Source organism: Zosterops lateralis, assembly GCF_965231275.1.
Source record: "Zosterops lateralis genome assembly, chromosome: Z".
NCBI lineage: Eukaryota > Metazoa > Chordata > Aves > Passeriformes > Zosteropidae > Zosterops > Zosterops lateralis.
The window spans coordinates 62,050,408-62,061,747 of NC_139800.1; the positions used below are offsets into that span (position 1 = coordinate 62,050,408).

Genomic DNA, 11,340 nt, shown 5'->3' on the forward strand with positions numbered 1-11,340 from the left:
CTTTTGCAAGAATCAGCTGGAGCAAATTTCTCCCCTCCAATGAATACATCTTTTCTGTTACTGTCTCTGAAAGTTCACAAAACTTAATATTATTTCAAGCTAATACAGCTTGGAAAGGGAAAAATCCAAAATTTAGAAATAAGTAGGAAATATCTTCTAGACAACATATCTGAAATATAGTTTATGGTTTAAACATTTTTATGAAGGATTTTTGTCCATTAAAACTGTGTAGTGGAGCTCCATCAACAAAGCTGCACCAAAGATCACTGCACCCTGAATGAGTCTCCTGGGCTGAGGCCCTGGACTATAAGTTAATTTAATGATGCTTTATTCAGGTTTGGGCTGGGGTAGAAGAATACTTCCACAGGAGGATGAAGCCCAGCAGCTGTCCTATCTAGTGAGACCAGGTTTGCACAGACAGCCCTCACTCCACCAGAAAGGGGAGGAGGAGGTTTCAGGTGCACGGTGAAGCCTCTGGTCAGAGGCAACAAACACCCAGCCTCTGTTACTCCAACTGGTTCAGCCAGAAAACCCACATCCATGGGATATTCATGCCAAGGGCCACTAAGGGGGTGTCATGGTCCAGTAAAGCCCCTCTAAACTGTTCCCCAGACCCTGTACCAGAGCAGTGCACATGATGCAAAATCATACAATTGATCCACAGTCCTGCAAAGGCCTGGGTCAAATCTGTCCCTTCAGGAGAGGAACCTGGGCATTCCCACCTGGCTCAAACATTTATTATTGGATTCTGTTCTTTGTCAGTGGAGGATCCTCACCATCTAGAAAAACTAGAGGATCAATGAGACATCATCAAGACCCACAGAGGGCTGATATGCTTCTACTTAACGTGTCTCTGTCACTCTTCCTGTCCTCCCAACCCCCACCTCTTTTAAGACACACTACCAAAACAATGCTAAGACAACATGAACCAGGAAATACCAAAATTAAGACCACCTGCACAAAAAAAGTTCAGCACCTGGGCACCAAAAGTCCAGTATCAAACAAAAAACAATATGGAAAACATAAAGAGGAAAGAAGTGATCTCTATCCTCAACTACTTCTCTAAGATAGTGTCATCGGTATCTAGGTTTCTGTCCAATACAGTCTTGGCAAGCTCCTTGGGCCCCATCCTGCCCCTCTGTGAACCTCCATGGGTTGCAGGGGTACAGCCTCGACCAGCAGCAGGTTCATCTTGGAGCTGGCTGGCACTGGGTCTGCTGGACATATGGGAAGCTTTTGCAGCTTCTCACAAAAGCCACACCTGCAGACCCCTGCTACTAAAACCTTGCCACACAGACCCAATACAGAAGGCATAATCATCTGGTTTTTTTCCACTGCACTTCCACCTTTGTCAATGCACCGAATGAAGATACTCACTTAATAAGAAGCCACTCAATATTTTGTCTAACCTTCCTGAGTTTTAACTACAACCTTCATGTTTCTCCCAAGCCCAATTCCTCCTCTCCCACACTTAAGTGTCCTTCAATCATCCTCTCCTATTTCTCTCACAAGCTCGCTGTCCTATTTGGTCTCAAATTCTATCTGAGAGCTTCTAGTGCCATTCTGTTCCCTCCCTAAGTTCTCAATTGTCTCTTCATTTCAAGAGCTTTCACAGAGATACTGCCAACTTGGCTCCTTTTTCCCAAACTCCCTTTGTCCACATTGCTCCAGTCCCCTGGCTTCATTCATCCTGCCGTTACAGAATGAGCGTGGAAATGACAAAGCCAACTGAGAGCTTTCCTCATACCACATTCCCTGTTGTCCACTGACAGCGGACATCCTCACCACAGCCCTGTGGCAGAACAAGCACAGCCAGTTGTTCTGTGGTGTGACAGTCATGGCCAAACAACAACGAGAGCACAGCATGTCTTGTACAGGTAGAATCCATTGAGATTCTTACACACTGATACTGGGGTTGATACCTGACACAAAAACAGAGTGTACTAAGTGTCTTCTTTCTAATCCAAAACACCAAATCACAGTAACACAGCACCAGGTATATGTTAAGGTACACCTTGTAGTGATTGACTGTATATACCTTTGGAGGTCAACTGACAGGTGTTACCAGAATGCGCTGCTTAGGCTCTTGTCAAGTTTTGAAGATGTGCAACAACAGTGATTCCACAACTTCTCTGGGCCCCATCCCCATGTTTGACTACCCTCATGGCGTATTTTGGGGGGAGGTATATTTCCCATAAAGTAAAACACTAGAAGTTATTTATCTGCTATCCTATATTGTGAAAGACCAACCAACCAAAGAAAAAATACTACATTATCTACACCATGCTCCTTTTTTAGAAAGCCAGGTAGTTTAACATTCCCACAGATTTAAAGCTTTTTTTACATCCCTGTTAATAACAGTCTCTAAAGACCATGGTTCCCTGGAATTTTAAAAAAAATGTTCTTAAAAACGTACCCTCTGGAAATTATTGGGAAGGCAAAATCAGAGCTTCTCAAAATGAACACATTATTAGCTTGGAAAAATTCAATGTCTGAAACAAACCAGGTAATAGTTTTATCTTTCATCTCAAGAAAATGCAGGTATGGGTTGACATCCTTATGGATCTAGACTTTCCACCTCAGTATATTTCTATTCCTTCATTCCTCCCTCAACCAAATACCTCAAATAGGTAAAAATTCAAGCTTCTGGGTTTTTTGGTGTAGTCCTCTCACAATTATTCCTTAGGGAGTTATCCTAATTTTTATGACTACTTAAATACTCACCAGAAAAAAAGACAAGGATAATAGAATTAACGGAACAAAAAATGATAAGACAAAAATTTTTAAAAAATTCTTTAATTGCCCAGAGAATTATGCTGGAAAGATAATGAACAAGAACTTAGAGCTCTCCTGCAGGAATGTACATGCAACCTATTTGATGTTAGTGAAGTTAATAGGATGATTCACATGAATGTAATGCTACAATTCAAGAGATATAACCTATTTAGAAAGAGCAACAACAGAGAACAAATGGTACTGTGTGTCAAAAATGTCACTGTCTGTTTCTGAGTCACTGACAATAAAAAATCATGTCTTAATAAAGAAAGTACAAGTCAGGATACTAGCTGGGGTTTGCTACAGATACAAAATCTCACACAGCAAGGTGGTTAAGCACGTATTGCTCCTTGATGGAAATAAAAGTTTCATTATCACAGTGGACATAACACAGAGTGAAATAACCTGGAGCCTTCATGCTGCTATTATCAGAACATGCTCAAAGTTTCTAAAAATTGAGGACAATTTCTTATACTGAGAAATGTTAAATCCAAGCCAAGGGAATGCTATGTTCAACTTCATCCAGGCAGATAACAAGTACCCCACTGTTTCACAGACAGCAAATACAGAACAAAGACCCTTCCTGCCCCCAGGTCTTAGAATCAAAAGATATATTCACAAACACATCTTTGCAAAACGACTTTAGCAGTCCCACCCCCTACCCATGCTATCCCCTCAGCTGACAGAACTGTTTGTAGCAATGCACAGAGAACCAGTTCATGGAATCATATCTGAGTTAAACCAAAACAGGGACTTGATCTGAGTTAAAACTACCTTCCTTTCTTTTCCCTCCCCCTCATCCTTTTTTTTTTTTTTTTTTTTTTAAGAGTATACTTTTAATTTACCAATTTACAGATTTAGTTCATTACCTGGTGCAACTGAGGTGACAGAACAGGGATATAGCTGCTGCCTAAAAACTTTTTAGCCTGATTTCCAACATGGCCTAGAAGGAAATACAGAGAGACCAAAAGGACTCAAGAAGTGATCACTGTGGTAGGAAATAGTTTATGCTACCAAAATTCAAACTCTGCTATTCCAAAATGCAAACAATTTAAAACAAACTATAAAGAAACTTCCACCAATTTTTGACTTATCAATTAGTATCAAATGCAGGTTTGTAATAACAGTAGCTTTGATTTTGATGGCTGTACTTGTTCTGAGATCTTTCTCCTAAGCTGGCAGGTAGGCTATGTTAACACACTCCTGCAGCATTGGGAGATACCAACACACAGATACAAAATTCTCTTTTCATTCAGATTTTATTTCACAAGACTCAATCGTATGCTTCAGTTGGGAGATACTCTTTCAGTACAATTATCATTATTCAAGACATACAGACTGTGTGCATGAGCACACCTATTTATCTCTCATTTCACCAAATTTTAATAATGCTTTTATATAATGGCTCTTTCACCACCAAGTCTTCGTGTTAACCTATTTCTTCTCTGAAATACTTTCAGTTTTCCTTTTGATTGCAGTGCCTGTATTTATTCAAATCTAGCTCACTTAACACTTGCCTTCTTGAGGTGGGTTTGTAACACACATGTTCCGCAAGAGGAATGAGATGACCATTTGTTAGGAAAAATAAGCAAGATGTTTTCAAGATTTGCTATACATTGTGCCTAAAAAAAGATGGAAGGATGCAAAGCAAGAGTACAGTTTACCATCTTCTTAAGTTAAACAAGGATGAGGGATTTGCATGTATTGTATGCTAAAACTTGACAGCCACTCAAATGCGCATTACAAGGCTTTATAAAGCCTGGCTTGCAGAACTTCAAAAGAAACCATAAGCACTACATTATTTGTTAGGTTTGGTCTTCAACACAGCATTGTAGACAACCTGGAGAGTTCCTGGCACTCTGACAACATGATCAATCGGAAGTATTTGTCCATTTCTCAAACAACCAGTTATTACTTCAAAAACCAAGACTCAGGAGTATAAAACAGCTCCAAAGTACAATAAATCACCTCTCTTAATGCACCTAAAACAGAACAATGAGGGGTCCAGTATACCTGTTCCTAAAAAAAAATATACCTTAGTCAAGGGATGATGAGAAAACAGAGAACACAGTTTTTGCCATGTCCCAACAGGAGCTTTCACTACAGACATTGCATAAAGCTGATACAGTGAAGAAAGCTCTATGGGTCAGCAGAATATGTATATTGCTCCTGAAATGTCCAGAAAATTCAAATTAAGTACCTTAAAAGATATACCGCAAATGGAAAATGGCAACTTTATGGAGCTTGTAATACAGATAAATCCAGACTAGCTATCTTGGGAAATAGTTCACAATTTCCAAAGCTATCTTCCTATTAAATGTCATACCTTTCACCCACATTTTGGAGTTGCTTAGTGGGACTTCAGAGTAATCAAGAATATTTTCAACACAATCAAAAACATTTTCAGCACATGCTTCTCAAAGAAAAAAAAAATAGTCTAAACTTTGACTTGAAATTTATAGTAAAATTTGTTACCACCAATTGATAACTACCACACTAATTGATAATTACCAACACTAAAAAAAAGCAGAAACTGGAAAAATGTAGTATGATGGGCCTGACTTTAAATGCACAAATGTCAACAAACATAAGAACTAACATTACAAGTATAGACCTGCTTCCAGTCAACATTGGAACTTGGCTAACTTGCAGTACAGTTGCCAATGTGTACAGCTGATTCTTATTTCAATCATCATATCTCTTTCTAGACATGCAAGAAAACTCTTTCATTTGCCTGCCCAAGTGTCCTGGTTTTGGCTGGCTTAGTGTAACTGTGCTTTGGATTCAGGATGAGAGGTACAGTGCTGTGTTTTCAGGATGAGAATAATGTTGGCGGATGGTTTGGCTATTGTTAAGTAGTGCTTTCCCCAAGTCCAGGACTTTTCTGTGTATCATCTTGAGTTTTATTTCCCTCTCTCTCCTCTTCATTACAATTATTATAATTAGTAGTTTTACATTATATTTTCTTTCAATTATTATAGCGCTTTTATCTCAACACACAAGTTTTACATCTTTTCCTGAAGTCACTCCCCTTTCCACTGGGGCAGAAGGAAAGGGGAAGGGAGCAATAAACTGGCTGTACGGCACTTAGCAGTCAACCAGAGTTAAACCACGACACAGAATAACTGTTTGCTGACAGAAGAGTTTCTTAAATTAACCACCATACCAAATATATTGATTCAGCTAATGCTGTTTTTGCTAAGACAATACTTATTTCACCTATGTATTAAAAATCAATACCTATCATAGCCTACCTATATGGCAAGCTTAGCACAGACTGGTCTCCTTAATTTCTGCTGGCCAACAGAATGTGGAAGAATACAGAAACCACGCTAGCAGAAACACCTAAAATTAGCCAAATAAGGTCTTACATGGTTCATCTTTCCTCTTTGGATACACACTCCACAGAATACAAACTGCAGTACCAGAGAGGTTCCATCCAGATGGAGGTCAATACCCTTCAGGACAGTGTAACAGGAATAAAAGCAGTGAAGACTTGACTAGACCACAGAGCAGGCCACCAGCCTCACCAGCGTTATCATTACTAACTAACTGATGGAACAGATTGCTTATAAAAGTGCTTGAGAAGATTTCATCACAGTCAATTAAAGTACAAAGTGAGTCAGGATGCAGATCCATGGTTTGCTGAAGTCTGTATGATACTTTCAGACCTTCTCCTACTTCTAGATTCTCCACTCCAGTCCTGCATCATTTCTTACAGACTCATAGCAGCATTTGGGTTTTGCGAGATCTTGTAGCTTATCTAGTCCAATGACCTGCCATGGGCAGCACCACCTTTCACAACACCACTTTGTCCAAAACACCTGCTTGGCCTTCCACCTACTGGGATGGGGCACCCACAGCCTCTCTGGACAACCTGCTCTCATGTCTCAACACCCTTGCTTTGAAAAATTTCTTCCTAGTATCTAATCTAATCTTGTCTTCTTTCAGTTTAAAACCATCACCCTGCGTCCCATCACTACTCCTCATGATGGCATTCATGCCAGTGAGCAAACTAAAACAACGAGAGAGAAGCATTTCATATCTCTAGTTCTGTATCAGCTGCATCAGCTTCTTTACCTGGTTCGGAGAGACAGGGCAGGAAGCAGAGATGAGTGCTGCACATCCCAGTAACAGGGATCTAATGTGAACAGGCTGTGAAACCGCACCCTGGGCACTTTTTTTAATAGAATGGGTCTGCAGTTGCAGGTAAATAACTTTTGGTCCCAGCCTAACTCATAGAAGCAGTCAGCCATAAAACAAAAATCATTACCAAAACTAATGTACTAACAAGTAAGTGATGATGAGCTGAGCAGAAAGGCAAGCATGATATAAAAGCAAACATTATCTTTTCACCTTCCAATAAAACTCAGTCACATTACAAGAGCAGTGTAAGGAATGCTGTGAGTAGTTAAATCTTAAGTTTTCAAAGTCCACACAGTACAAAAAATGCTGAAAAATAATCATGAAAAATAATAATTTTAAACCCATTAAATTGTACTCTGGGAATTCCACTCAGTACAAATCTGTGAAACTGATCTATAGGCTAAGAAGTAGATATAGGTTCAACAATACTTGTAAAGGGAAAAAAATGTCCTTCTAAAGCACAAAACAAATTCACAGAGCAGTATTAAATTTCATAAGAGGATGTTTTCATGTCCATTGTTAACCAATTTGTTTCAGTAAGCTTGTGGAAAAAAAATTTAAAAAGGTATCTATTCATTCTTTGTGTGTATGCTTCACTTCAAAGAATTCCAGTAATCTATTGTAAATCTAAAAAACTCCTCAGTCACGACAGCACATTGTTCCCCAAAGGAACAGTGGGTCAGATTCAAAGTACCAGCAATAGAGCTGTATTCAGGACTTTTTCTATAGAGCTTGGAATGGGCAAAACCTCCAGAGTCAGTGCTGAGTCTTCAAGGGGAAAAAAATAAGGTTGTGAACTTAAAAGAAGAGATTCTAAAAGATAAATCCCCACTGAGTAATTATAAGGAGAAGCTCTCCCAAACATTTGCTAACTAGTACATAAAAGGCAATTCAGTAAAGACCATGGTCAAGTCAACTTGCAGATTTAAATACAGTCATAATTGGCTACAATCACTGAAAAGGCAATCTCAAGAAGATAGACAAAATCCAGGCACTGGTGAGAAAAGTCCAATAATTAATGGTATTTCACTAGGGCAGAGAGCAGTCTGAGCATGCGCTGTGCATCTGAAATGATGATGCCCTTGTCTGCCTCCAGCTGCTCAGTACAGTTGGCCTGCTGGAAGTTTTCATCTTATTCCTACACCTACCCACATTTGCTAACCTACTGCAGACAAAGAGAGTCAGCTCAGCTTAAACACAATAAATATTACATCCATCTTAACCCACCATGTTCTGCCAGAGGCGGGCTGGGGAGTGCCTAGACTAACGCCAGCGGTGGGAGGCACATCAGAGCTCCAGCTGACAGGCAGGCAGTGACTTCAGCAACAGCCATCACCCAGGGCTTCTAGCTGGAGCTATCCTGTGAAGACCAATACTGTTGTCAGCAAAGAATCTTCTTCTCTTTAAAGAAAGTGAAATAATATCTGAAACACTCAGAACAGCAGGTTTTGTCAATTCCAAACACAGAGGAGCATATAAAGACGTTCTTTCTGCATTTTCACATTGACTGCACTCTGGGACACACCCCATGCCGCTATCATCAATTGTTAGTTTCCCCTACACAAGGGCTTTTTCACTTTTCCTACGTAGTTACAAAACACCTAATTTTAACAACCTGTGGGCATTCTTTAACTAAGACACTATCATAAGACTGCTTTGCTACTTGTAACAGAACAAGTTGCTACCCTCTTTCATGCCCCACCTCTTTAAAGATTCCAAGAAAATGCTAAGCGTTACTAAAAGGACACCACCTTTCCGCTGTATTACTGGTATTTCTTCTCTTTGAAGGCAAATATTGTTAACATCCCACTCACTCTTCAGTGTCACCAAACCAGTGCTTAATAGCAAAGCTATCCAGTTAGCTTTGTAATTGCTGTTGCTTTCATAACACTTTTTTTGCCAATAATGGTATGTTCTGAATAAGGTCTGTTACCTGCTCACTCAAACTTAATACTTTATCCAAGAAACTTCATGCAAAAAAACTGTAAAGTGGAAGACACATTTTGTGAAGACTTGACAAGCTGGCTCACATGGTTCTGGGCACACTGGCTCATGTAAAGTTAGGTATCAGGAAGGAAAGTGGTTCACGCTCTCTAAAAAGCTTCACTACTTATCTTCGAAAGAAAAAAGAAGGCAACAGCTCCACAAAAAAACAGGGAGTGGGTTTTGTCCAATCTCTCCTGCTTGAGAATTACCAATTTTGAGTTTTCTCCCTGCCAAAGCAAAACCAAGTAAAAATAACAATTTAAACTGGGAAATTATTCCTCTACATTCAGATAACTCGGAAACGGCAAATATTTAATGCACCTTCTCAGGCTGCCAGAACAACTACAAGAAACTCAAGTCTAAAAAGAAGTGTTGAATCCCACCTAATCAGAAGAGCAATACCTGAAATGAAAAAACTATCACTCTAGCCCAGCTATATTATAAAGTCAGAAGAATCACGCTCAAATGACTTTTTGTCATTTAGGACTGCACAGGAGCCCTGCATTAGGCAGCGGAGGAAACTGGCACGTCTCGTTTCGCAAAAGCAGCTGAGAGCACCAAAACCCGCAGCAATGACTGTAAGGATACATTCCGAAAAACAAAATTCTTCGATTTTATGGGATAAAATTGAAAATCACAGCTGTTATTCCCTGCTTCTGGTTGATGTGACAGCCGCGATACCGGGCAGCAGTTGCGAAGGTGCCAGCACGTGGGGCGGCAGCGGCACGGCACGGCACGGCACGGCACGGCACGGCACGGCACGGCACGGCACGGCACGGCACAGCGCAGCGCAGGCAAAGCCGGGCCGGTCCCGGGCGGTGACACCGGGGCCATGTCCCCGCACCCCCGTGACACGGGCACAGTGACACGGGCACACGGGCACTTCTACACCCTGCGGGCAGCGCGGGCAGCTCGGGGCCCCGCCACAGGCGCCGCCGCCGCCCCGTCCGCTCCCGCCGCCGCTCCGGGCCCGAGCCGAGCACAGGGCGGCCCGCGGGCCCGCAGCCTCCATGCCGGAGCAGGGCTGCCAGAGGCGCCCGGGCGCCGCCGCCCCGACCCGCCCGTCACGGGCGGCGCGGGCTCCGCTGTCCGTGTGCGGCCCGAGCCCGCGGCGGCCGCTCCCCGCGCCGCGGTCCGGCGGCGCTGCCCGGGTTCAGGTCAGGCCGGGCCGGGTCGGGCCGGGCCGCACGTACCTGGCCCTGGCGCTGCCGCCGGTGGCGCGGGGCGCGCGCGGCGCCGTCACAGGGAGCGCGCGGCCGCTCCGGGCCCAGCGCCGCGCGGCTCCGCCCGCCCCCTGCCGGCTCCACTTCCGGGGTCCGCGCGCGGGTGACGTCAGCGCCCGGGGGCGCGGCGGGGAACCCGGAAGCGGAGCGCGCGAGGCGGCGGCCTCGGGGCGCGCGCCCGGAAACCCCGCGGGGAGCGGCGGGGCCGGGAGGGCGGGGCCTGTGGGGCCTCCCCGGGAGCCGTGTGGGAACAGCTCCCGGAATAAAGCGATAGAGCCGGGAGCAGGGCCCGGGCAGCGCTGACAGGGGCCAGGCAAGTTCCGGCATCCCGATCTCGGGCTGGTGCTCCGGTGCTGGTAGAGCTCACTGGAAGGTCGTGTTTCCACTCCCAGCTTTCCATTTTGAACACTTAGGACTTTGTTAAAAGAAAAGACGATTTTTTTTTTTTAAATGTTAGGCGTTTCAGGCATCTTCAAAAGTAGATGAGGACCGTGTCGTGTTGGCCTGCAGTGAAAAACCGACGGCCACGAGCGGTCACAGCACTTCCATACTGCGCGGTGAGCAGCGCCTTGGGTTCCATGTCAGGGATACAGTGTCCTCCTCCCTGGAAAAGCGCTCCGGGTTTGGTCAGATGACTGCTGACGACCTGCACCCTGCAAATGCTCTCAGGTTCTGCCTGCACGGGAGGGTTGTGAGGCGTTCCTGGCCCAGGGACATATGGAAAATGCCACATGGCACCTGTGCAGCTGAAATGCTTCCTCCCCTCTTATATCCCAGTCAGGACTGATGACAAATTTAGCAAATTAGAAGTGTGGACAGGTGGGTCAATGTGGGAGAAACATTTTCCATCAAGGTCACTCCCAACTGCTCTCTCTGTATTGACCCAAAGCACCAACCTCGTATTTTTGCTCTCAGCACAATAGTTTGTGCAGGAAAGAACCTTTAAAGGCCTCTAGTCCAAGCCCCTTTGCAGTAAGCAGGGACATCTTCAAATGGATGAGGTTACTCAGATCCCTGTCCAACCTGACAATGAACGTTTCTGGGGATGAGACATCTACAGCCTTTCTGGGCAACATGTTCTGGTGCAATACCTAAGGAGGGAGCAAATGAAATACTTTTTTTCTTCAGTGCAGAAGATATTACAATGTCTTGGAGAAATACTCTGTTTACATTTTAGAAATTATGTTTGAGCCTCTCATATTGAAACTAT

At 43.5% G+C, this 11,340-nt stretch overlaps 1 protein-coding gene across 3 annotated transcripts in view; it reads right to left on the reverse strand.

The window, feature by feature from the left end:
- ARB2A (ARB2 cotranscriptional regulator A) overlaps window positions 1-10,218 on the reverse strand; it is a 261,976-nt gene extending 251,758 nt beyond the window's left edge. The window contains exons 1-2 of one of the 3 annotated variants that reach the window (XM_083883527.1): window positions 10,101-10,218; window positions 8,149-8,281 (exon numbers count right to left, since the gene is read on the reverse strand). The gene's annotated coding sequence lies outside the window, so the exon portion shown is untranslated. The remainder of the gene's footprint in view (window positions 1-8,148; window positions 8,282-10,100) is intronic. The other 2 variants (XM_083883525.1, XM_083883526.1) reach the window with 2 other exon arrangements.
- Window positions 10,219-11,340: the final 1,122 nt, after the last annotated feature.